This window comes from Tympanuchus pallidicinctus, unplaced genomic scaffold (assembly GCF_026119805.1).
Source record: "Tympanuchus pallidicinctus isolate F22 unplaced genomic scaffold, pur_lepc_1.0 scaffold31, whole genome shotgun sequence".
Taxonomy (NCBI): domain Eukaryota; kingdom Metazoa; phylum Chordata; class Aves; order Galliformes; family Phasianidae; genus Tympanuchus; species Tympanuchus pallidicinctus.
In genome coordinates this window covers 3,711,389-3,736,316 of record NW_026294749.1, presented here as the reverse complement: position 1 = coordinate 3,736,316, position 24,928 = coordinate 3,711,389, and the positions used below count along the sequence as shown (strand labels likewise).

The following is a 24,928-nucleotide window of genomic DNA, read 5'->3' as shown; positions in this document are numbered from 1 at the left end:
GCTACAAAGGTCTTCTTGCCATTCTTTGCTTGAAAGGCTGCTGTTACGGGAACTTGCTTAGGTTGGGAGGTAGAAGAAAGCTCCTTCATGTCTGAAGATACTCTATATAGTAAAATTCACTTTCTGCTGCCTGGCGAGATTACCTGCATCTCTGAACTGAGGATCTGACTCATTCCAGCTGTGAAGGGGCCCGCTACTGCCAACAGGACATGGATGAGACCCCAGCCCACGCTGCAGGAGTGCCCTCAGCACCATCTTCTGATATTCAGATTCTCTTCTAACCTTACAATACACACAGCACTGTGGGGGCCAGCTTTGTAATTTCCATAGGGAGATCAGCTTCATTTAGCATTGTAGTTTAATTTGGAAACAATATGCAAGCAATCTTGACCTCTTGCTTGGCTGTATCACCTTGATACAAGGTGAAACTGGAAATATAAATAGTTACACACAGCAGAAAGCAACTTGGTTATGTAAAATGAAGAAAGCACAACACACCACTACCACTCCCAGAAGAACAGTTGTAGCAGAAATGCTAAGTCCAGGCCTGAACCAGTGATCGAGCACCTGGTGGGAAGGCAGGGCCAACCGGGGGAGCTCAGGTGCAAGCAATGCAGCTGACTGGAAGAGGTGGAGCCAGAATGCGCCTCTTACCAGACCTCATTAAAGGGTTGGCAGTGGAGGTGAGGGTATCTTGCTGGAGATTTCTGCTTACCTGAGGATCTTTTTGGCCTTCTGAAGGTAAGCAGTTGTGGGTTTTTTGGTTTTTTTTTTTTTTTTTTTTTCTTTTTTTTCTTCCTACTTGTTTATATGCCTAATGCTGTTGTATCTAAGTAGATCTGAAGACCTTGCTGTTCTGCTGTCTTGTCATGTTTTCTATTGTGTTGTGACAACCACTGTCTATTATTTTCCCTTGTAACTATTATGGTTGTGTTGAACAGAATCCATGACTTCTGAATTAATAGATGCTTTTCTCACAATAGAAGTTTCCACAAATGTATCAAATTTCTCTTTACCTCATGAAAGCTGGGTTCAGAGGTCCTCAGATGACCTTCAGATATATACCTATGGGTGTATGGAGAGGGTGTGCAAGGGAGTGTGTGGATAGCTTAAAAGGAGAGGATAGAGAAATAAGGGAAGCACTGTGGTACAAACAGAGGAGATATCCAGGGATTTTAGTTTTTAATCTGCAGTAAGTTATCTCTAGAGTATGAGTGGATGGTGTTCTCCTGTAGTGATATTACCTGGGTGTAGAATCATGCTTTTCCTTACCAGTTATGCTTCAAGGAATGGTGCTGTCCTGGTTGGCCCTGTTGGAAGGAGATTTACTGTGTATGATCAGGAGTCCTTGTATAAGGTGAATGTGTTCTCCTTTGTAGGAATAGACATCCAGCAGCAACAAAACTTACTGTGTTTCACCTTTAAAAATGCTTGGTGAAACTCATGTAAAGGATTTATCTATTTCAGCTTCTATTTCATTTAGTGCCTAGGTATTTTTCACTGCATACTTCCATTCTTTATAGGATGAGGAATGCACACGGGTGCAGGTGCCATGTCCTACAGGATACTAATAGCTCTGATTGACTTACTACCCCTATTTGGGTTGTCCCCACTCCACCCCTCACTAGACTATTTCAGTGCAGCCCAGCTGAAAGAGCCTCTGCTCCTGGACTGCTCTCTGACCTGCTGGTGAAGACCCATTACTGTCATCACCTTGTTCTACTCATAGTGAGTTCATCTGTTCTGCTTGTGGTAAACCTCATCTTTACAAGCACTTGCTAACACTGGTGTGTACGCACCTTTCTGTTATAGAGGAGTACTTCACAGTGATATCTAAAAATGCTGTGCTTAGGAGTCGTTTCATCTACGGAATATAGATGCTTTATAAACACTGATGTGACATTGATATCTATGAAGATTTAATAAGTTATTAGGCTTTAGAGTAAAACAATGAAATATGTTCATGCGTAGCTTCTAGGAATGAGCAATGTACAGGTTTTGAGGCTGACACTGGGTTGCTGGAAGCTTTCCATGTTTATTTTTTGTTGGGATGTGACTGTGGAGTCCACGCAACCATACACAGTATTGCCCATCTTCAAGTGCAAGTAGGTGACTTTTTTCAGAGTGCTCAGCTTTGATCTCCTTTCTACTTCACTGCTACTGAAATGCAGCTGGGAGAATGCTACTACCTTGGGCTTTGGTTGTGAGCTGACTGAGCAATCTCCCCTAGTCCAGGAGATTTAACCCATTTTGTATTGCAGTGCCCAGACCTGCAGTTCCCTAGGCTGTAAGAAGGCTTACAGTTAAATCTGTGTGCTTAACAACCTGAGAAATGGTGAAGAAGTACCAGATGTGGAGGATGGCTGACTAGATATTTGACTGAGGAGGCAAGATCTGGCAAATGAGGAGTGTTGGCACATGATAGCAAACAAGAACTTCAGGTTAAGGATATAGTAACAGGTACTATTGCAGTAGAGAATTAATCTATCAGGCTTTGGTTTAAGGGGTTTAAAATGCTTAAGTGAAAAACAAGCATTACTTTCTGTAGACCCACAGCGTTAGGTTTCTATGAGGCAAATAATAGGCAGGGAAATATACTGCTTAGTGAGACAAGGGAGTGTTGCAGAGTAGTTACATGGCTGTGATAAGCAGAGAAGATGGCATTATTACTTTAGACAGCTTTGAGATTGCAGCTCTAGATTCAAGGTTCTAGGATGATCAGAGGCTGTGGGGCACTGTGGTACCTCCTGGTAGAGTAGGATTTTCACTGGTAGAGTGCTTCAGGTTAATGAGGGAAGCAGGAAGCAATTAGATCTTAATGTGCAGCTTACTAGGCATATCAATGCTAATTCAGTAATAGCTGCAAAGGGAGATATTTATCTTCTGTGCTTTGTATGCAGTTAGATTAGTTCACTCGGAAACCTCCTTTAATCAGCCTGAATAGGGGAAATATCCTGTCTATCTATGGTGATGTTACCATTCTGGCCCATGGAGCAGACTGATATAATGCTAATCAATGGGACTCCAGGCTGTGAGGCTAGAAATAGCTGAGTGCTCTCATGGCTGGTGCAGGGACTGTAATTACAGATCAGGAACAGACACTTGTGAACATGGAATTTTGGGGTAAAAGGAAGTGCATGGAGCATGTATCAGGAAGAAGGGTTATCCTGAATAAATAGAACCTGCATTAAGCTATTTTCACCAAAGAAGCTATTCCTATCTCCTCACCTTTCTACCTCTTTGCCACTGCACTCTAACAAGTGGTAAAATCTAATTGCTGCTTTGATTGGGATTCAAGATGCCTCTGCTCTGTGCACAGCTGATGGCTTTCAGGCAGCCAAGCTGTTCCCAAATGAGCCACCTGGAGATCAGTATTAGGACAGAGCTGAGCAGGGTCTGCTGCTGTGCCAGCTGGTGTGATGCTGTTTCCCTCACCATCCTGCAGAACCAGGGGAAGGGCTGCTTTCCTCTCCAGGTCTGCTGCAGTTCTACTCCTTTTGAGTAGGAAAGCTCTGGGAGAAAAGATGCTCTGTGTGATGTGCAGTCCTGATGTTTTTAGGGCTTGGGATAACAGAGCACCTGCTTGTATGTGGCAGCTGAGGCAATTACCAAATTGCTGGGCTGGGAGGTGGAGAAGATGTCTTTCCTTTGGGCAACAGATGGTAGTCAACTTCATGCGGTAGATATTGAGCAATTCCTGGGAGCCTTTTAGACCAAGAATCAAAGCCCTCATTCCATTCCAACTGCAGATCTGAGCAGTCTCCTGTGATCTACTGCAATTATTACCAATAACAGACTGTCCATGCTCTGTGGAACTCTTCGCTCAGAATGCAGACTTCATAATCTTTACTTTGTTCCTGAATACTCTACTAACTGTATCTAATAACCTAAAAATAAGGAGAATGTAGCTTCTTCCTGGAGACCTAGCTTCCCGTGTATTCATACAGTTCATTATCTGAACTGTTCCATTATAAGATACATTCAAACTTTTCATTGATATCCCTGTTTTTCTCCCTCCTCTTCTGATGCTTTGTCACTATGTGACAACTTATGCAACAAAACAGGAAGGAGTGAAGGGTAAAAACCCTGTGAACTAAAATCTATAGAACTACCTTGCCTTTCCTTAAAGAAGGATTGGGGAGGGAGAGCTATTTTGATTTCGAGGGTGAATCTGATGCTGAGAAAGCCTGGTGTTACAACTTCCTGCCCTCCAAGGTTCCTTGGTACCCACTGAAGCTTAGACTTGCAGCCTGCTGAAACATGACTGTAGACCTTAGGCTGAATTTTATTTCAAAAATTTCTGTGTATGTACCTCAATATGCAAACACAAAATGTGTTAGTACTGTTTTTTGAAGGTAATATTACAGGAGTGGTTTTCTAAAGCCTAGTGAGAGGTAAAGTACAGGTCTTCATAGCTTAGCATAGTAATATTGTTGCTAGAACATGCATTTTTAAAAGGCAAGCCTGCAAGCAAGTCTCAAACCAGTGATGCTAACATAAGAAATTTAATACGGTATACTCAATAGTAAAGATTTTTCTTGCTGCTTTTACATGGAGAGCTTCTTCTTGCAAGTAAGTATATTGGTATAAAGCTTAGGAATAATACCTGATGCCCTATTTATATCCTACTGCCAGCGTGATATTTCTGTTTCGCACAGGGGAGAACCAAGGTCTTCTCTGTATCTTATCTTGTCCCAGCTCTGTAAATGAAGCCTCTGAACTTGCTCAGGCTAATGGCCTGCTTCCAGACCTCCCAGCCCTGGTCAGGGCAGCTGCTGCTGTTGGCAGTGGTTACAAGGAGGGAGGAAGCTGTGTGCCTTTCCTCTCAGGAGGATACTTTCATCCCTTCCTAGAATGAGATAGACCAATGGGGAGCATTTAAGCAAGTAGGTGAAGGTCATGCATGGGAAATGTAGAGTACACAGCTGCCCTGCCTCCTTGTCTAACAGCAGAGCTAAGAGGAAGTCTCTCCTCTCTGTCTTTCTATCCAAAAACACACCTCATATTTAGTCCTCGTGAGTCTGGAGCTTCATTACTGTAACATATTATGAATCCAATTTGAGGGCTAGTGAGGTGAACGAAGCAGTCTCCTTCCCCTAGCCTGTCCCCAGAATTAGGAAGAGGGAGGCTGGGAGTGAGGAAGGCTGGCAGGTCATGGCTGGGCTCAGTCCTTCAGTGATCAAGGCAAGTTGAGTGATGGTGGCTGGGGTACATCCAGGCATCCAGCTAGTCAGATGAGTCCATAGGGGATGAGAAGGACCAAGGCTGGGAAGTTGACTTCTGGATCTGGGCTGGTGAGGAGTAAGTTTGGGCTCAAGGTCACCTACATAGCTTGGGCAGGGACCAAGGGGAGGGTCAATGCCTCTCCCAAGGGAAAGAGGAGTGGAGGCCCCCAGCAAGCCTTCTCCTAGCTCTGTTTCCAGCAACCAGATCCAAGGTCACACAGCTGCATGCTGTCAATGCTGCCTTGAGCAACAGCTGTGAAATCCCAGGGAGGGGCAGAGGCTGTATGGTTAAACAAAGATCAAAGTCCACTAGAAATTACTGGGGTCATCTAACAGCCATGTGGACAAGGCTACTGCAAAGGAACTAATTAGTTTTCTGCTTGCTGCAGAGGAGGAAGCTGGGGAAATTCCTAATGTCCTTTTCAGTAGGAGTTCAGCAAACAATCAGCCTGAATTTTGAAGTAATAGTGAAACAGGCAGAGCTACAAATAAACAAAATGAAAACTAATGGATATCCAGGCCTGGTAGTATTCATCCAGGTGTTCTGGAGGTGCTGAGGGATAGGGATGGAGTTGCTGAGTTTGAGGTGTATGATAATAGATGAAATTTAATGCTGGTAAATCTAAGTTCTGGTGAAGGCCTCACATAAAAATTGGGCTCTGATTTAATTACTGCCATTTAAGTGTGACACTGGGTTTATAATAACTATAATTTATTGCTCAGTACTAATGAAAAATACAGTGGCTAAAAGAAAAGTCAGTATGTAGCCCATAGGTTCATCCTCCTCTCCACAGCTCTATTTCCTCCATGTTAAGATGTGTTGCAGCAGTGGGAGAAAGATTTTTGTCTCTCTGAGCAGACTGAGTTTTCCATCCCTGGAAAAGGGCTGTGTGGATGATATGATACAGATGTACAAAATAATGAGTGATGTAGGAGGGGTGAATGAGTAGAGAGACTATTTCTTCTAGCATGAGTACAGAGGGCCATGAAGTGGCACTAGCAGACTAGTTCAGTATGAACAGAGGTGGTTGTTCATGTGGAGTGGGTGCTGCCTGTTGTGCTGCCTGCGGGAGGATGGTGCTGGTGCAAGAAGCTGACGTGGTTTGGAAGGGACCCTGGAAAAGTACTTGGAGAAGATTTGCCTTGAGTTTTACCCTCTAGACAAACTTCAGCAGGCTCAAGGAGTCCCTCGAAGCTGGGGAATTGCTGGTGGGAGGCATTAGGGTGGAATGGTCTCCCAAATGGTATTTACTCTTGCCATTTGCAGGCACAGCTGCAGGTTGGAAACTAAAGTAGGAAGACTAAGATCTGCTCAGATGATTCTTCCTCTTATGGTTTTATACAGGTGCATGCCTTTATTTTTTTATTTTGAAGGCAATTCAAGTTATCATTCTTAAAAACATGATTAAAAATTGGTGGGATTCTGTCCTGGATTGTCTTATGCTTCCAGGAAAATTCAGTGCTCAGTCACCTGATTCACCAAATGTTCAGGAAAGCTCCAACACTGTACAAGTGCAAGTCTTCTATGTAGTCTGAGCCTAACGCATCTGTTTTGAGTCCAGCTAGGAAGGTGAGCAGCCTGGCAACCAGCCCTCTAGCATCAGGAAACTGTGACTTTATCCATTTCTGCATAATCCTCAAGCCATTTGGAATGCTTCTGTGGAGATGCTGTCATACTCCTTGTGTAAAACCTTCTTAAAATGTTTGTTCTTCTGCATCCTTCTGCTTTTGTATTTTGAGGAAATTTGCTGAAAGTGGTTTCCATGGTTACAAGGACACGGTTGCTCTCAGAATGAGAAATCTGCAGAGAGCAAATTCACAAACCAACACATATGGAGCAAGGAAAATGTGCTTTGTATCCAAAATGGCCATTCCACTCTAGGTAAAAGCCACTGTGAAATGAGGAAAAAATTGACGTACTCAGCCCTCTTGTCTTGCTGTGAAATGTAGTGCTCTTTTATTGCTGTGTCTTTACAGATTGCTAGAAGCACTGTTATTTCTGTAGTGGTTTGAGTGTTAAAGGGTAGGGAACAGCCTATGTTGCAAAATATGCTATTAAACCAAGTTGTGTGGTTCCCTTATGTAAGGAAGAAAAGTGCTTTCTCTTTCACTTAGGATTATGCTTCCACTTTATCTGGAGGAAAGGACTAAACTCAACTGCAAAATCCAGAGTTTTGAGAGGGATGCGATGGTTTCTTCCTTGCCATTACAGTCCTTGTTAGCACTGGCAGGTACTTTGGGCTCTCTGGCCAGCTCAGGACAGTGCTTGATTTGTTGAGCCCATAATGAGAGTTGGCAGTGTTTACAGGAGGTAATACAGGGCATGTTTTAAACCCTTTTTTTATGATGCATGTTACCTGGTTGCTATAAGCCTGAAGCAGACCTTAGTCCTTTGGTAGTAACTAAAGAACTTATCACTTCTCCTAACAAAACTTTAGGGAGCCCGTACTATAAAAGCAGAGGGGAAGTTAGAAGGCCTTTTAGAAAAGGTCATTGCAGAGTGTCTGCATGCATTTGTAGCCTGGCCAGAATAACTATGTTACCCAAATCACTCTTTACTAAAAACAAACAAACAAACTGTGCTGCTCATTGTCAATCAGGCAATTTTGATTAATGTTCTGCGAGTCTTGACTGTAGTGAAAAGGCGAAGAACAGATTACAGGTAAACTTAGTTTTCCTTTTCTCCTCATCTGTGATGTTCAACTGTAGCTTTGTCTTCAATGCAGGACTGAGCAGACACCAATATCTCCAAGGTGAGTGCAGCTGCATCTCATGGATGCTGGTAAAAATACTCTGACTGATATTCCAGGCAAGGCTATCAAAGGATTTATGCAATGTAGTTTATTTTCATTAATTTCTTAAAGTTTCCTTATCTGGCTACTGTTAAATGTGAGCTTTTTGGCTAAACATACCCTAAAACCTCCCAGTTAATTTTAAGTGTAGATTTTTCAACTACTTACGAAGCCCAAATTGCGGATGTCTTTTTGTTTGCAATTTCTACAGCTCTGCAGTACTTAGGAAAATGAAATGAGTTTTTGATGGAAAGAGCAGCTAGCCATTTAGGGGAGCTTACCAAGCAGTAAAACACTGCAAATGGCAATAAACATTCAGTTCCTAAAGCAGCATGTTTTGTGACTTTCATATTCTAATGAAGCGATTAAAGTGAATTCCTCGCTATTTATTGCAGGTGGCGGCTTAGCACCACAGGATATCCATATTCTGTAGTGTGCTCTTGTGAAGTTGCTGCTGCTGAGGACTTAAGCGACTGCTGGCTGTGATGGACGGGTTTCTGCTGGGCATGTGGCTGAGTGCAGCTTGTGTTACTTGGCCACTGTGGCCTCCTGAAGTTGTGAGGGTCTTCCAGCAGAGCAGTGGCTGACTGACAGGGAAAGCTTTTGACAGATGTTTATTGGTGACCTGATAGGTCAGCTAGTGGTCCACAAATGCTTCTGCAAAGGAAAGCAGTGTTTGTGTTTGGTTCCTTTTCACCAGACTACTCTGTTGTGAGAGGAGCCTCTGCCAGCTGTGTTAAGTGAGATGACTAATATCTGCCACATACTCATTAAACACTGTATTTTTGATACATCATCTCTCTGCCAACTTAACACTCATTATGGATCCTAATTAGTACTATTTGCCTCTTAATTAATATGAGCAGAGTAGAAACTTCAGTAAAACCTAAGCAGCTAAGGAGCTCACATCAGCCTTTACAAAAGCAGCTTAGAGATAGGAAAGCAATTGCATTGGACTAAAATGGTGTGCCAATAGCAATGTGCTGGCTACTTCTGAAAACTGGGGCATGGGCCTGGCTGGCATTAGTGTCTTTTGGTCATCTCAGGGAGAAGCTGCACAACATGGTGATGACGAATTCCTTCTGTTATTTGTCACTCCTGACAGTTGGCCTTCTGCATGATGTTACTACACTTTGAGTATGAGGATAGTTATAATTCATTTGGAAGTTGGCTGCTCATGTGCCAGAAGGTCAAGGTAATCTTGCAGAAGGTTTCTATGATGTCTGCAGCTGTGTGTTAAATCCATTGCATCAATTCCTCAAGGCTATCTTGCTGTGACCTGATATGCACTGAAATTATATGAAAAGAGCAAAAAAAAAAAAAAAAAAAAACCACCCCTGCTTTACAGATAGTATCTGTCAAAATGCATATAAGACTGAGTGGAAGGGAATATGGAAAATCAGCACTAGGGCACATGCTGTTTTTCTCAGAGCATAAAGCTGCTTTCTCACCTTCATCATCACTTCTGGAGCACCACTCCCTTGGGTTAGTCTGTCTAAAGTTGATACATAGAGAAACATGATGGGAAACAGCTGGAGAAAAAGAATCTGTTCTCAGGACTTTCTCGGTTGCTGATCAAATCCTACGCTTTTTCCTCCTTCACTGAGGCCAAGTCTCTTTGGACAATGGACAAGCAAAGAGATGATCTGAGGGTCTGACAATTTGCTATCTTGAAGGAACACTGTGTTTTCCAGCTGACCTAGCCTGAAAGACCTGACCTTTTATCCTCTAGCACAAGAAACGTGCTAGTTTAAAACTACTGTGGATGTACTTATTCTTACAGCTCTTTTCTAGAACTTCCCTTTTTTTATATATACTGTGTATCTGTAAAAACTAAAAATTGACAAGTCAAAAGATCAAAGCCATTTTTAAAAATAAGGCTTTATTTCTAACTGAACCACTACTTCAAAAACCACAGCTCCAAAAGCTGCAGATCTGGGTGTATGGAGGCATTTCTGCAGCTTAAAAATAGGGAAATGTTTACAGGATGAGTTCAGCCTCTCTTACTGCAGCATGTAAATGTGCAGTCAGAAGTATAGGGGCTCTTGGATGGAGGCCAAGGTCTTGATTCAGTTCACAGTGAAGCAAAAGGAAAGATGCACATTCAATTGAGAGCTTTAGGTATGACCCTTGACCAATGATGCAGAAGATATTAATGGAGCCATTTCCAGTTGCAGAGCTTGCCTCTGACTCTGTCTATGCAGTAGCTGTCTTCTAATGTTCACAAGCTAGCAGCAGTGCCCTTCTGGGGGAAGGGGAACTTTTAAAGTAACTTCTAGTACTTGAAGAACTTGAGTTCTGTGTCCATGAAGTCCATAAGGAGAAAAAGGGGAGACCTTGGAGAATGGCCTGCTAAAGGCATGTGTCAGGCACAGACTTGAGGAACTGCTATGAGATCGTGAGGAAAATGTGCTCAGTTAAAGCCATTATGTTAACTCAGAGCTGCAGTGTATAGTACAGATTGCAGCTCACCAGCTGCGTAACTGAAGATTTTACTTTTCTACAGCTAAATTTGTCCAGACTTACCTACTGCAGCCAATTCTGGATCTTCCTTTCCGATGAACATCCTCCACCTTGGTTTGAGCTGGGAAGAATTCATGTATTCTGGAAAGAGGGGATTTCCACTGTGTGATTTAGATCTTCCCCTTAACTTGGAGCCAGTGAAAGGAAGACTGGGTCTGAGTGCTGCTCAGGAGAATCTAGCTTTTGTGGGAAGGTGCTGGAGCAAATCTGAGCATATCTCATGCTGAGCTGAACATAAGGAGAATCTCAAAGGTATTTCTTCCTGCTGGGTTCAATTAACATGCATGCCCAAAGAAGGGCAATAAGTCTGTGGAGGGCCTGCATCCTTATGAGGAGTAGCTGAGGCAACTGGAACTGTCTGTTCCTGAGCCTCCTCCTCTCCAGAAGACTTCATTGCTCTCTATAATCACCTGGATGGAGGTTGTGGTGAGGTGGGTGTCAGCCTCTTCTCCCAGTGATAGGATGAGTGGTAACGTTCTGAAGTTATACCAGGGCAGGTTCAGGTTAGATGTTAGGAAAACATTCTCAGAGAGAGTGGTGAGCACAGATTGCCCACGGAAGTGGTAGAGTCACCATTCCTGGAGGTGTTAAAGAAATATGTGGTTGTGGCACTGAGGGACATGGTAGGGATGGGTTAACGATTGGACTAGATGATCTTAAAGGTAGTTTCCAACCTTACTGATTCTATCCTTGGTGAGGGTCTAGCAGGCTTCAGAACAGCAAACATATCCATGTAAGTAGAGCTGGGAACAAATTAATCAGAAGTCAGACCAGCAGAGCTATTCCCATCTGCCTTTTGTGGGTATTACAGACAAAAGGTAACAACTGAGTTGCTTGTAGAGCTATTCCAACCTGCTTGGGGGGGGAGGGGAGCGGGGGAGCTTTTGCTGCTGTAATCCAGAAGTCCTTTTGGTAATAAGGATGGCTGATTCTTCAATTAGTTAGGCTTCCCATCAGATTTAGTGTTTCCATTTAGAAATAAGTGCCAGAAAGAAACCAATATGCTGTATTTCAAATGCAAAGGATGTATCTCTTCAAAGAAAGTGTAGCTACAGTTCTGATTTGATCTTCCAGCTTTAGCTGAGCGTATGTTCCCTAGAAAATAGGTCACAGCAAGAAAGGCAGTTTTAAGTTGAAAGGGAAAAAAAGATGAGCTGCAGTGACTCAGGAGACAAGGCTTTGGTGTTCAGTAGATGAATGATACTGACAAGCAGCTTGCTCTCAGTTGAGTGTAAATATTAATACCTTTCACATTGTCAGATGCTGCCTTTTACTAAGAACTACTAAATAACAGTATTGCAGCCTACATTTCTGAGCTCAGAGGGCTATGTGGCAGAGAAAAATGTAAGTGGTCACACTTCATCTCTCTTGAATGAGAGATTCCAAATATCATTTATGATCTGTGTGAAAGTGACAGACATTGCTTTTCAGTGGCTTGCTAAACACATACAAAACAAATGCTACTATTACTGCCTTGCTGCAAGTGTCCATTTACTCTGTGGCTGTTTTCTATCCTGGCATGTCCCTCAGAGCTGTGTTTCTGTACTCTGTGAGACAGCCAGGATTCTTGCTTGAATCCTTTTTCTTCTGGCTGTAGCACCAGTAATGATATCACACCTGTATACCTCAAACCTCCTCATTCTGGCAGAAATGCATGCTTCAGTACACGGATGGATGTCTACCTTGCAGTAAGAGGCAATGGGCTGCTCCATTTGTATTGGCCAAGTGCTGTGAGGCTTCCATCTTCCTGTATCCCTTCAGCTTTTGTGGAAATTGATATTGTCTGACTTGTTCCTAAGTGACTGTTTATTTTCCCCAACATTTTTGCGTGTACTTTAGGTACAGTGAACACTTGCTTTAGTTCAGTATCAGAGTCTGGCTAGCCTGTGGCTGCAGAGGAATGGCTTTGATGGCTTCAGTAGTTCCTGATAGCTCTGGTGTTTGCTTTTTCTGCTTATATATTGAGTTATTTCAAGCACACAATCATGTGTTTCTAAAATGGAATGGGGTTAAACAGATTTTTTTTTTTAAAGGTGGGGTTCTTCCTGGGATTTACATGCTGAGCCCAAGCAGGATGCTTACTGAGTTTGCTCCTTGAGTTCAGTTTTCTCACTTTACTATGGCTTTCCTATTTTTTTTCCTTGTAACAAAGAACTTTTATGATACTGAATTACTTCCTAGCTAATTATCACAGCTGCTTGAGTGTAATTTGAAACATGTGATACAGACAATACTGTGATTGAGTTTCATTCTTGTTTGCAATAATCTGCATTCTTGTTCCCCTAATAATTGCAATATAGCAATCTGGAGAGGGTCTACGTGTCATTCTTACCAGTATAATGCTGTTCCTAGGGAAAACAATTATTTTAGGACTGACACTTTCCAGTGGGGTTGAAGGAATGACTCTTCAGAGCCAAGTATAAACATGGGAGTCAAATGTACGTAGACAGTCATAGCAGTCATAGATATATCTGTGACTTTACCAACCGTTCTCATGCTAAAATAAACCTTTACGGTCTAAATGAATAAAAAAAACTTGGATCTAAATACCAGGCTGGGAAGTTGCACCTTTACTCTGCCTACATCCAAGAGGTCCAATTAGGCTTCTTCAAAGACTACTGAAACTACTAATGGAGGCTGGCTGCTGGGTATGGTGTGAACATATACAAGAAACCTAACTCAGAGCAGAACCATGCTTTAAAAAAAAAAAAACCCTAAAACACATGGACAGCACTGTGTGGATTTACTTGTCCCTCCTTAATTGTTAACCTGCTGGCCAGTAGGGAAGGGCAAATGAGAGGAGCTAAAATGAGACAACTGAAATAACTTGGAAAACTCAGAATTAAGTACCAGGAAATGACAGTACAGAGGAGACATCCTAAAAGATCAAGAAGGAAAAACGGAATTTATCTTGGGGAACTTTTGCTCTGAATAGTCTCTAATATTTTGAAGTTATGCTGTCCTTGGCCACGAAGGAGGATTTCCTTGTGTTCGGTTCAGTACAATAGGATGGTTCCTGCCACAGATAACTCATGCTTAATGAGTTATTAACTTACTGAACAGACACAGGTTGCAAACAAATGCCAGGAGAGAGGATAATTTGGCTTTGTTTTTGAAAGTGTAATAATGGAATATCTAACCAACATTAGCAGCAGCTCCAATTCCTGTCTGCATTAATGTTTTTGGTAAGATAAAAGCTAATTCTGAACAAGAGCTTTTCTAACTTGGATCAATCATTATGAGAGGATGGCATATTTCTGGAATCTACTGAGATTTCTCAGCACTTCAGGATGCAGTGCCAAGTAAGAAGGTATTGTAGAAAACAAAACCTGGACAACTCAAGTTCACATCTAATTTGCTGGGAAGAGTAGATATTCTTGGTGGAGTAATTTTCATGGGCACCATGAAGTACTTGCAACATCTTGTTTGAAACTCTGCACTATTTTTACTTTGTGTAACTACTTGAGTATCTTCATACAATTACAAAACCTTACCTATATTATCAACTTTCAAGTATTAGCTGTCCTTAGCACTAGCTATACATGCTGAACTGTACACACTGAGGTACACTAGCATTCTTTTGTCTTTTTTGTGTCTTTTTTAAATCATGAGGAAAAAATATTGAAGATAAAAAGCTTTGGCTCTCACAGCTTGTAGACAAAATGCTTAGAGTCCTGGGATGATTGAGAGATTATTGGTATGTTAATAAGTACTTTTCCTGGACAAAAAGTTCCTGAAATAACTTTACTTTTTTCATTATTGTGGAATTAGTGCAGAACAGAGGTAAGGGTGTAATGCTAGTGAAATTTCTAGGTAACAGTGGTCTACAGAGTTGCAATTGTCTGAATCTTCAAGTAAATTCATTTGAAATCTGTTAGAGGAAGTTTATTTTCCTGTTTTCTGTGTTTATTAGCCTTGAATTTGTTTGATTAGAATGAGTGTGTTTGGAGGACCCTCAACAAGCATAGCGTCAAAGAATATCCTGAATTGGAAGGGATCTATAAGGATCATCAAATCTGTCTCCTGGCTCCACGCAGGACCAACCGAAAATGAGACCTTCTATCTGAGAGGCATGAGAGTGCTGAGGTGAATGGAGAGGGGACCCCCACAGGCTGTTGGCTGCACAGAGCAGATCAGTTTATAGGGTCCAAAAGGAAAGCTCTCCAAGTGGGTCCCTTAATATACTGCCTGGTCCCTGAAGCTATCAGCCTAGGGTTGGAGATGAAACCTCTTGGCATCACATTTCTTCCTACTTGTGAATATGTGCTACAGCACTGCTTCTAATGCTGCCAAGATAAAATAAAAGCTATCTCTTCATGCTGGACAGATCTGATGACATGGGTTTCTTAGGTTAACTGAAACCTGTCTTCACACAGGGAAACATGTAGTGTAAGGAGGGCCCAGCTTGCTGGGAAAGGCTGGCTCTGGTTATAGTTCTCTGCATTGTTTTATAACATTCATTTATGGTTTGTGCATGCATGCACTGTGGTAGTTCCTTGCTGAGCAAGAAAGTGTGGTTTACTTTGAGAGACGGTCAGCCTGTGTGAATCCTTGGATTCACTCTAAGGAGTGTAACTATGGACATCACTCTGATCTAGGCTTCAAGACTGGGATGTACTTTCTCTTTTTTTGAAATAAAAGCACCAAGGAAATCAATGCATTCCAGGAAAGCCAGGGCAACATCAATTTCAATATGCAAAGTTTAAAATACATGAATGTACCAATGCACTTTGTGTATGTACAGATGTCATTCCACAAGCTCAGGCAGAATGGAAGTACAATTGGCGATCCAAAGATGTGCATTCCTGAGGGAGAGACAGATGGCACTACATATGTGTGGTCTGCTGTGACTGCCTTCTTGGAGCATGATGGTATCTCACCTGTCAAGGCCTGTTTAGAGAGTGAGGCATCAGCCTAGATAGAAGAGTTATCCAGGCAAACAGACTGCTATGATGTCCATTATGTGATGACCTGGTGGAGTACATCCTCTGGCTTTAATTTTCTGTGTGTCCAGAGCAACAGATTTAATAAAGTCAGCCTGGTAAATAAGAAATCTATTTACACATTTATCTTTCCTCCTGTTCCCTTCTGCTAACTTTGAGACTTTCCTGGAATTGCTCTGTTCAGACTTGTGAGTCTAGATCTGGTTGTGTGTGGCCAGATCACTTTGAATTTCTGAACCACAGCTTTCTTTTCTTGCTAATCAGAGTCATTTGTCTTCTGACCAATGTAGTCAATCAGTCAGTGATCTGCACCAGTTGTGGATTTGAAACAGCATTGTGAGGTTAACTAGATAATGCTAGGGGAGGATTGCTGCTGCTAAATGCAGGGAGGCTTTCTATGGAAACTGTTCTAAAATCCTACCACGTAGCAATAGTAAGTGCCTCTTCCTCCTCTCTTCTTGAGGTAAGAAAGTAAAGATACAAGTGACCGACTTAAAAAATATAGAGCTTAGTAATATTCATCTGAAGTTCTCAGCTTAGGAAGTCTAACAAAGTAAAACTTGAGGATTTCTTGATGCCACCCAATAGAGATAGGTAATGCTACTGCAACCTGGGAGTGGTCTGGGGCACTGGGTTGCTAGAGGCTCTTCGTTTGAATGACCTTCCAACAATGTGGAAGCTCATTACGAAAGGGAAAAACCATGAAACAGCAACAGGTTTTCACTGACTTTCACAGAAAGCATGATGCATATTTTCATCTCCTGTTCAGCATCCTTAAAACCTTTTCTTTTAAAGGACTCAGTAAATGAACAAGAGTGTTGAATGATGAGGCTCCTGTTTGCCAGCAATTTGTGCTATTCCTGGCTTGCTGGTCACACTCTTGTGAATCCTTCAAATACTGAAGTTTGCTGTTTTGTGTTCTGAGCTACCTGGATCCTCTGGGTGAGAGCTGGGGGATGCACCTTGCAAATGTAGCTGGTCAAGGAGGACAGAAATGCTGTGCACTTACTGATGATGGCTGTTCAAATGTTGTTCAGGATGGCAGCAGAAGGAACAAAGTGTTTCTCTTTTGAGAAGTGATGTTAATGTGTTAATATATCCCACTATTTTACTTTGGGTCAGAGAAGGTTTATCTTTGCAAATAGCTCTGAATCTTCTTTTTCAGAATCTGGGTCTCTTTTGAATCTGACATTGCTTTTTATCTTCCAAGCAAAGTGTGTGTGTGTGTGTGTGTGTGTGTGTGTACATGTATGCATGCACACTGCCCCTAGAAACAAGTGCTTCTCTTGCTGTCAATGCTGGTTTCTACTGGCCTTCTGCCACTGTATGGCATTTACCTGTTCTTGTATCTGTTACATGATAGGGCTGCAGCTCAGAAATGTGCTTGTGTAGGATGGTGCAGAAATATTCCAACTATTCTGGTTTTATTTCATTGGAAAGACTCTGAGGCCGAAAGCTTCTGTTAATTGTGTGGACAGTGCCAGACTTCAGGTCCTCTGTAAGCCCCAGTATGTTGGCTATGCTACTATTGAATGTAAGGTGTTCAAAACCCAATGCAAGGACTGTTTCTGTCCATGTTCTGGTTAGAGCTGTGGATGCTTCTATATAGCACTTCATTCTTTGTATCTCATACTTCCTGACTGCCTGCTCATAGCAAGGAGCTGTACTGCCAGCTGTAAAGACAGTTCTGTCTTTCACCTCTAGATCCTACCATATGTCGAAGTCTTTTTTGCAGTAACAGAGCATGCTTTCCTAGTGTGAAAAATAACTGATGACAGCTCGCACTATCCCTGCAGACATCTCTTAAAACAGACTGCTTGCTTGTTTCATTGGAAGACCAAGAAGAGAGTTTGGGCAACTGATTGACCAGATTATAGATGCGGAAGCCTTAACCCTGCTGTGTGCCCATCTTTTCCCCTGATCTATGATGTCCCTTCTGCTTCCAGCTCTGTTATGGTAGGACCTCTTTGGCTCAGCAGCACCTGTGCTTAAGACATCTGTTAGGGAGAGGCATTGTCTGGTCTTAGCTCTGTTTCTGAACTGGTGTGACTGGGGAGATCACTTAGCCCTTGTTGACCTCAGCTTCCCTTGTCATAAATGAAAATGGTGACAATTCTTACATGCCAAGTCATCTGTATGCAGGGAATACTGTGAACAAACCAAGTTTTACTGTTAACAGGAAATTGTGCAGCCACATGGGTGAAGAAGTAACAGTAGGAGCTACCAGTATAATGCAGAGATCTCTAATTCCACTGGGTGGCAGCTGATCCTTTCTTTAGATAAGGAATAATTATTTTCTTTAATGTAAAGGTGTCAACCTATGTAGTAAAAGTAAATAGATTTGGAACCAAGCCTACTGCAAGGTCATGAGGCTTTAACCATCTAAGATGGCCATTTTCCCCTTCCTAGCATTTCTTGAATTTTTCAGCTTAGATTCTCTTAGTTTAAATAGGATAATAAACCAAGATCTGAACTGGAAAACCCATTACACAGGCTGCCTTTGGATTACTAATGACCTACAATATATTTAAAAGCAGACTTCTGTTGAGTCCAGTTTTTTTCATTTGATATTTCCTGTCACACTTTGTATAAATGCCACGGAAACGAGATCATGTTTCCTGTCTATGCCAGCAAAGGTGGCAGAAATCCTGACCAGTACCTCCTCTTGTACAGATCTGTAGATCAGATTGCATACAAATACCAGGTTTCTTCAGCTGTGTCTGGTTGTGACAGAAACCAACCACTGCATGAAAGGCCACTGGGTCTGGAATAGTTTTTTGGAAGTCATGTGGTGCTCCTAATGGTGTTCTTTTCTGGTAGTACCCTCAGAGCAGAGACCAAAGCACCACGCTATGCCCAGTCCTCCTGCTCGATGTTGCCCTCCAGCCCAGCTGACCCTGGTGTCAACTTTTAAATGGTCAGTTGTTTTGTTTCATTTGGGTGCTTTAGCATACTAAACTGCTGAGGGGCTGGGTCTTATTTTCTGTTCAAGAGGTAAAGCTTCTGTAAATCATGGTCCCATGGGTTAGGCTGTAAATTATTGGCACTGCTCAAAGCTGGCTAGAAACTTCTTCAGTGTTTCAGGACAAAATGCAGTGTCTCCAGTGGAAATCCGTAAGTTTCACCAGCCCTGCTTGGTGGCTTTCCTCTGGGGTACTTGAGCTCTGTGTCCTTGCAAACAGTTCTGCCAGCCCAAACTTGCTTGCTGTTAGCATGGGGAAAACAGCCCTTCTTTATCCCTGTGCTACCTCAAAGTACCTTGAGGCTTGCTGCAGAACTGTTCACTTTCTACAGCATATGCAAGCAGACAGTGTCACCTATCCTCCCTTCCACTCTTATTCCTTTTATTTAGGTTACTTTGCTGATATGAGTGCAGTTGGGTAGGAAGGAGCTGTCGGTGCTCCCTGTCTCAGAAGAGCTAGCGAAGCTGGGGTTCATCCAATGTTGGTGTAATAATTTTACACCAGGAGGGTGAACAAGAGCATAGCCCTAATAGTAGTGGCTTATGGGGTTGTGATCTTGAGGGTGCTTCTCTGCCCAGCAGGCTTTTGCTGCCGGAGAGAATTGGACTGCTCTATTATAGTGAGAGATTTCTCCACAGTGCTAGGTAAGACTTGCCTGGATGTCAATGTATTTGCTGAAAGATATGGGAGGGTTTGGATGTGAAAGGGAATGCTGTGAATATAATTAGAGGATGAGAGTATGGAAGCTTCTTCGAGGGGATTTGAGTATGAATGAGCTCTGTAAAGAGCCATAGGTGATAGAAGTAGTTGCAAAGCTTGAAAATGAGGCCAGCCTCAGCTTTGAGACCTCTCATGCGATCCTGATGAAGAGTTGCTAGATGAGTGTGAAGATGAATGTCTTCCCCTTTGAATCAATTTATTTTAAAAGGCATTGGATGAGCATATGACTTCAGTACTGGAGTGAACAAAACTGTGGAAATACTGGATAGGTGATAAGAATCTTCTGATATGTTGTAGATCACCTGCCACTGAGCAGCATACTAGAAGCTTAAAAAAGGGTGATAGCATCACATCACTTTCTTGAAACTGCCATGCTGAGCAGTACTTATACACTGGGAGGCAAAAGCCATCAATGAAACTAATGGCTCTGCCCAGATGGTGTAGACAATCCCAAGAGAACCTTGGAAAATGTCAAAGCAAGGAAAACAGAAGTTAACATTAACTCCAAGAAGAAATCAAAAACAAAAACCTTCAAAGTATCTCAGTGCACAGCCATGACACCTTGTGCCCTCCCAAAATAGCACAGGACTTCAAAAGCATGCATTGATGAAATGGAAAGGATCTGTCCATTGATGATGAAACTGGGCAAATGCCCAGGGCTGACCATCAAGCTGAAGCGTGTCCCCTAGGGACACTGCAGTGGCTGCAGTATGTCACTGTCTCTGACTGAAGCAGTTAAGTAAGGGGAGTTTGTCTTTTTTTATGCTGTCACCCCAAAGACTCTTCTCTCTGCTGTTCCTCTGCTATCGTAAAATAATAATAATAATAGTAATAATAAAAATTTTTAAAAAATGTTATATAAATGGGATCAAGTTAATAAAATTAAATATTTGCTTCTGTTATTTATTAATAATTAAGCTAATTAATCTTTAAGGTGCTGATTAGGAGGGAAGCCTATTTGGAAAAACTACTGTAACAGAAGCACCTGCTTTTAGCTGAAACTCTCCTTTGTTTCAGGATATCTTTTGGCATTGCCTTCTCCAAGCTTCTGATAACAGGGGTCTGTTTGCTTGTGTATTGTAAGAGCAGGTAATGGTTTTGTCCTACGGGATAGCTGCACAAAACGTGTAAGGTTCTAATTAGGGGTTGGGATAGGCATGGAAAGCGTGCATGTGAAACTCATGGTTTGCTAATACACTGCCTAATGCTGGGGCTCTTTGAGAAGCCATGGGCTGAAAGGAGAACCTGTAGGTCAAATCCTTCATTGCTCCAACTTTGTTTTTCTGCACGTTGACCTCATGTTTAAAAATGGGTCGAGCAATGCTTATGCTACCCATTTGTTTCCCAGAAGACAGACACAACATTCACTTGTGTTGCTCAATGTTTAGAAGCAAAGAACATGTAATTGGGGCAGGGTATTTGGGGCTGGCCTGCACAAATAGTTTCACTGTTCAGTAATCAGTTGCTGAAAATATCACCTGAAAACACAGGCAGTGTGCTAGCTGATAGCTGATGTCTCACACTGATAGTTTATTAACCCAATACCAAGTTTTAAATTGATCTCACAATTAACTTACCAGCTGAAAGATAAATTGCTGTAAGCCGTAACTGCTATAAATGAATTTCACTGCGTCCCTCAAGGAGTTTGTGAAGGATTAACTGAATCAGTTTAATAACAGATTGTAGTTAAACTGGGAACTATTTAGTGCAAACCAGTCTTTGGGGCTGGGAGGTTTTGTGGTGAATCAGAGGAAGGACTGCCAGCCAGTTCCTGGGGAGAAACCTCAGACTAGTGCTTCTACCTGGATCTCCTTTGCAAGGAGAGCTGTCTGTGCATCAGCAGCCATCAATTCCTCTGCTGTCGCTGGGGAGATAAAAACTTTCCTTTAACCAGATCAAAAATGCTACAACCACAAGAGACAAACTGCCAGGACAGTGTAATTACTTTCTGTCAGTTCCAATTTCCTGAAAACATGTCAGTGTATCACCTGTTTTTCAGCAAGCTGTGGATCAATTATTGTTCATCTGTTGTGCCTGGATTGCACCTTCTGGATCTAGCTATCCTATAAAGTGTGCAAACTTTGGACTGCAATAGGTCCTTCTGACAAAAGTGTTTGACTATGTTTAATCTGGATCAGCCTTCCACTGGACACAGGTTCAGTATCAATGATTTTTTTTTTTATTTTTTTTTTTTAAATCCCAGCCTAAGAAAATAGCAGCCTGGGTGTGTTGTTCTGCTCAGTTCCCTGCTGAGGTAACATAGGTTGTGCCACACATAATGGTGGTGGCTTCTCTGAAAAATAACTGCATTTCAAATAAAGCTTTCTCTCTTTGGTAAGAAAGAAAACATAAGCAAATGTTTTAAGATGGTGATAATGAGAGCACAGGTTGCAAAACTTGCAGCATCTTGGGAGGCAATAGCTCAGATAATGTTCCCTTAGGTACCTGAGAGCATTGCATTTGCAATGTCATCTTGAATATTGATGGCAAAGGCAACAGCTATTCACTAAGTTGTAAGTGTAAGTAATGTGCTGTTTAATGGGCACAAAGTCATCTGTCTGCAACGAAGAACCCAGCCTGCCTGCTGATTTAAGCTCAGGAGCCTGGATGTTTTTCTGGACCCAGACACTATCTGCCCCAACTCAGTACTCTGGTGGCACAGTAAATGTGTCTTGCTGAGCTCCTGCACATCAGACTTGCAGAGGAGATGGTGCTGTGAAATGCTAGCAAAAAAACAAAAAACAAAAAACAACCAAACATGCTATGAACTCTTAGATCATTAAACACCTGTAAGATCACTAGACATCTATTGCAGAGTGATCAGCACTATCTGGCACTTGTGGCAGCCCACTCAATAAGGTGCTCAGTGATAGATCAGGCATGAAGATGAATTTCTGCTGGGTCAAGGAAGGAGTGAGAAGCTGGGCAGCCTGCTGTGAGAGTTTGGAAGCTTTTTGATTACTTGTGTTTGGTGGCTTATTGGTGTATATATATATATTTTTTTAAATGTTGTTCACTGAGATAAATTGAACTTCCCTGCTGTTTTCAATACCCCAGCCTGTTAGCCTGGTCCTCCCTCTTGAATTACCAGGTTGGAGGGTGGGCATGAGTTAGAGGAGTTGGTACAGATAGTGAGAAGTGGTATGAGGTGCTTCCAGTTTGCCCTCAGGCAATTCACTGAGCCGTTGGTTATGCAGACTGTTCAAGAAAGGCAGCAGACTCCACTAACTCACCACAGCCCTCGTTAAGAGTTCAAAAGCCTCTTATCTTTTCCTTGAACTATGAAATCTGGAAGAAACAAAGCAATCCCTGGCTGTAGACCGGTGGAAATGCCCTATTCCAATGGTGATACTGTAAAGTTTGTAATCTTAAATTGTATTTACCAGTGTGCAGAGCACAAAACTCTACTGATGTCTTTTCTTATATCAATGAAACCTCTGTGCATGTGTCACCTGTGTGTTTTGATATCAGCCCACAACTGTAGGAGGAGGGTGGGTATTCGCAGTCTACTTGGACCAGACACAATAAGGAAATGTTAAACATCATAAAGTCATCAAGGTTGGAGAAGGCTATTAAGATAACCCAGTCAAATCACTAACCCATTACCACCATGCTCACTAGCTGTGTCCTTCTGTGCTACATCTACACACTTCTTGAACACCTCCCCAAGTAGCCTGTGCCAGTGCCTCACCCCTTCCTTCAGAGAAGAGATTTTTTTTTTTTTCCTTGTATCCGTCTAGAGCCTCCCCAAATAAAAACTGAGGGCAAAAGGACAAGGGTAATGGGGAAGGAGACTGGGTGCATTGGTGTAGAATCATAGAATGCTTGGAGTTGGACGGTACCTCTGCAGGTCATTAGTCCAGTGAACCAGGACATGTGCAGCTAGCTCAGGTTGCCTGCGGCCTGATCCAGGGGCAGGGCATCAACCACATCACTGGGCAGTCTATTTCAGTGCCTCACCACCCTCACTGTAAAAGACCTTTTCTTTATGCCCAACCTAAACTTACTCTCTTTAAGCTTGAAGCTGTTTCCCCTTGTTCTGCCACCACAGGCCCTGCTGAGGATACTGTCCCCTTCCTTCCTGTAATGTTCCTTAAGATATTGAAAGGCTGCTACCAGGTCACCTGCAGGCACATGTGCTGTGTGAGTGATCCCCTTGATCCTTTTGACTAATCTTATTGCTCCTCTACCATGACTCAGAGGTTAGGAATGAGGGTGTAACACAGCCAGCCACCACAGGCTCCCTTGGGGAGTTTTCAGATCACCAAAGCAGGCATCTGAGAGGAAAGACCTACCCCTCTTCTTAGTCCTTTATGCCAGTTTCTGACCCAAATAGCCTAAATGAGGGCAGGAGCTGGGTGTCCTCAGTAAGTTCCACCAAATAAGAGAAGTAGCAAATGAGAAGAAACAGCACCACTGGCATTGGTGATCCAAAAGATAATTCAAATTACAGTGACTTTCATGTTTTGAGGATTTCTTCCTGTGCCATCTTTCATGGAGCAGGAAGTATTTTGGGTAAAGGTGATAGTTCAGTTGGCAGGTGCTGTAAGTCATTTCATTTAAGAGTAATGATACTTCATGCAGAGCCTCTCATTGCAGGATGCAGGTGAATGTGGTGCTATGTAAGTGTTGTGAATGAAGAATAATGACTATCACACTGATGGGGGAACAACAGCTAACTCAGCATCATACAAAACTTCTCCACCACAACTAGGAATCAAGTGTGTATACCTTGAACAACTAGTAATAAATTGTGTATTCTTTGGTTCCCATACCAAGTTTTTTTTTTTCCTCAAGAAGAATTCTTTTAATAATGGCGATATTGACTAGTATTGTTATGCTCTAGTGTAGTCTGCCTAGTTTTGGTAGTTTGCTTCAACTCATGAAAGTTATGGCTCAGATGCATTTTACTGACTTCGTTTTCATTATTAGTCTGCCTTGTCCCCTCTTCCATTCCTATCACACTGAGTTTTTGAGGTTTTTATAGGAAGAAATGTACTGTGTCCTGGAAAGAAAAGAAACAAGTGAAATCTAAACTCCCCTGCTGCGTATCACTTGAACTTCCCCACCCTGTGCTTAAGTATGATGCTCATTTTAAAGAAATAAATCTCTCTATCTTGTCCTGAAACTTTTTATTAATTTCAAGGACAGATAAGGCTAAAGCATTTTATTTTCCAACTTTGTGCAGCTATTTATAGCTGCACAAAAGAAGAAACAAACATATCTCACCCCAATAACACTTAGCTCGCCCTGGTAAAAATGCACAAGGGGTAGAGAGATACAGGAGGAAAAAGCAATCCTTTTCACTTCTGGGTGCCTGCATCTAGAAGTGTGGAAGACCAAACGTGACAGCACCGAGTCCCATCAAAAGGGGAACTCCAGGATGTGGCTGCCCTGTTTCAGCAAATACCAATCTCCTTTGTTGCAAGACTTTCTGCATGCATCATCAGTCACTTGACATTCTGTGAACCCTGGAAACATAGAAACAGCAGCATCGATGCTAATTTGTTTATCTGCTTTAAGGAACTCATTTACGGTTCAACTTTAGTCACATTGCTTCCTAAATTAACTTTCAAGTGCCTGACTAAGCCCAGGGTAACTGGAGAGCAGCCAGCCTGCCCATGGCCTTTACCATTTTTCCTCCTTATTCCCTATTCTAATGACTAAGCTTACCCACAACGTTCGGACATGTGTAGTGCTCGTGACCTTCCTGGGCTTTCTAACATTATTCATAATTGTGATTCGTTGACAGTCACCAAGGC

The 24,928-nt window shown here is 42.3% G+C and overlaps 1 long non-coding RNA gene across 1 annotated transcript; it reads left to right on the top strand.

Annotated features, from left to right (window-relative positions):
• Nucleotides 1–775: 775 nt before the first annotated feature.
• On the top strand, nucleotides 776–8,808 carry LOC128087738 (uncharacterized). Its single transcript, XR_008209971.1, has 2 exons — nucleotides 776–6,570; nucleotides 8,413–8,808. It is a non-coding gene; the product is annotated as an uncharacterized LOC128087738 (long non-coding RNA).
• Nucleotides 8,809–24,928: the final 16,120 nt, after the last annotated feature.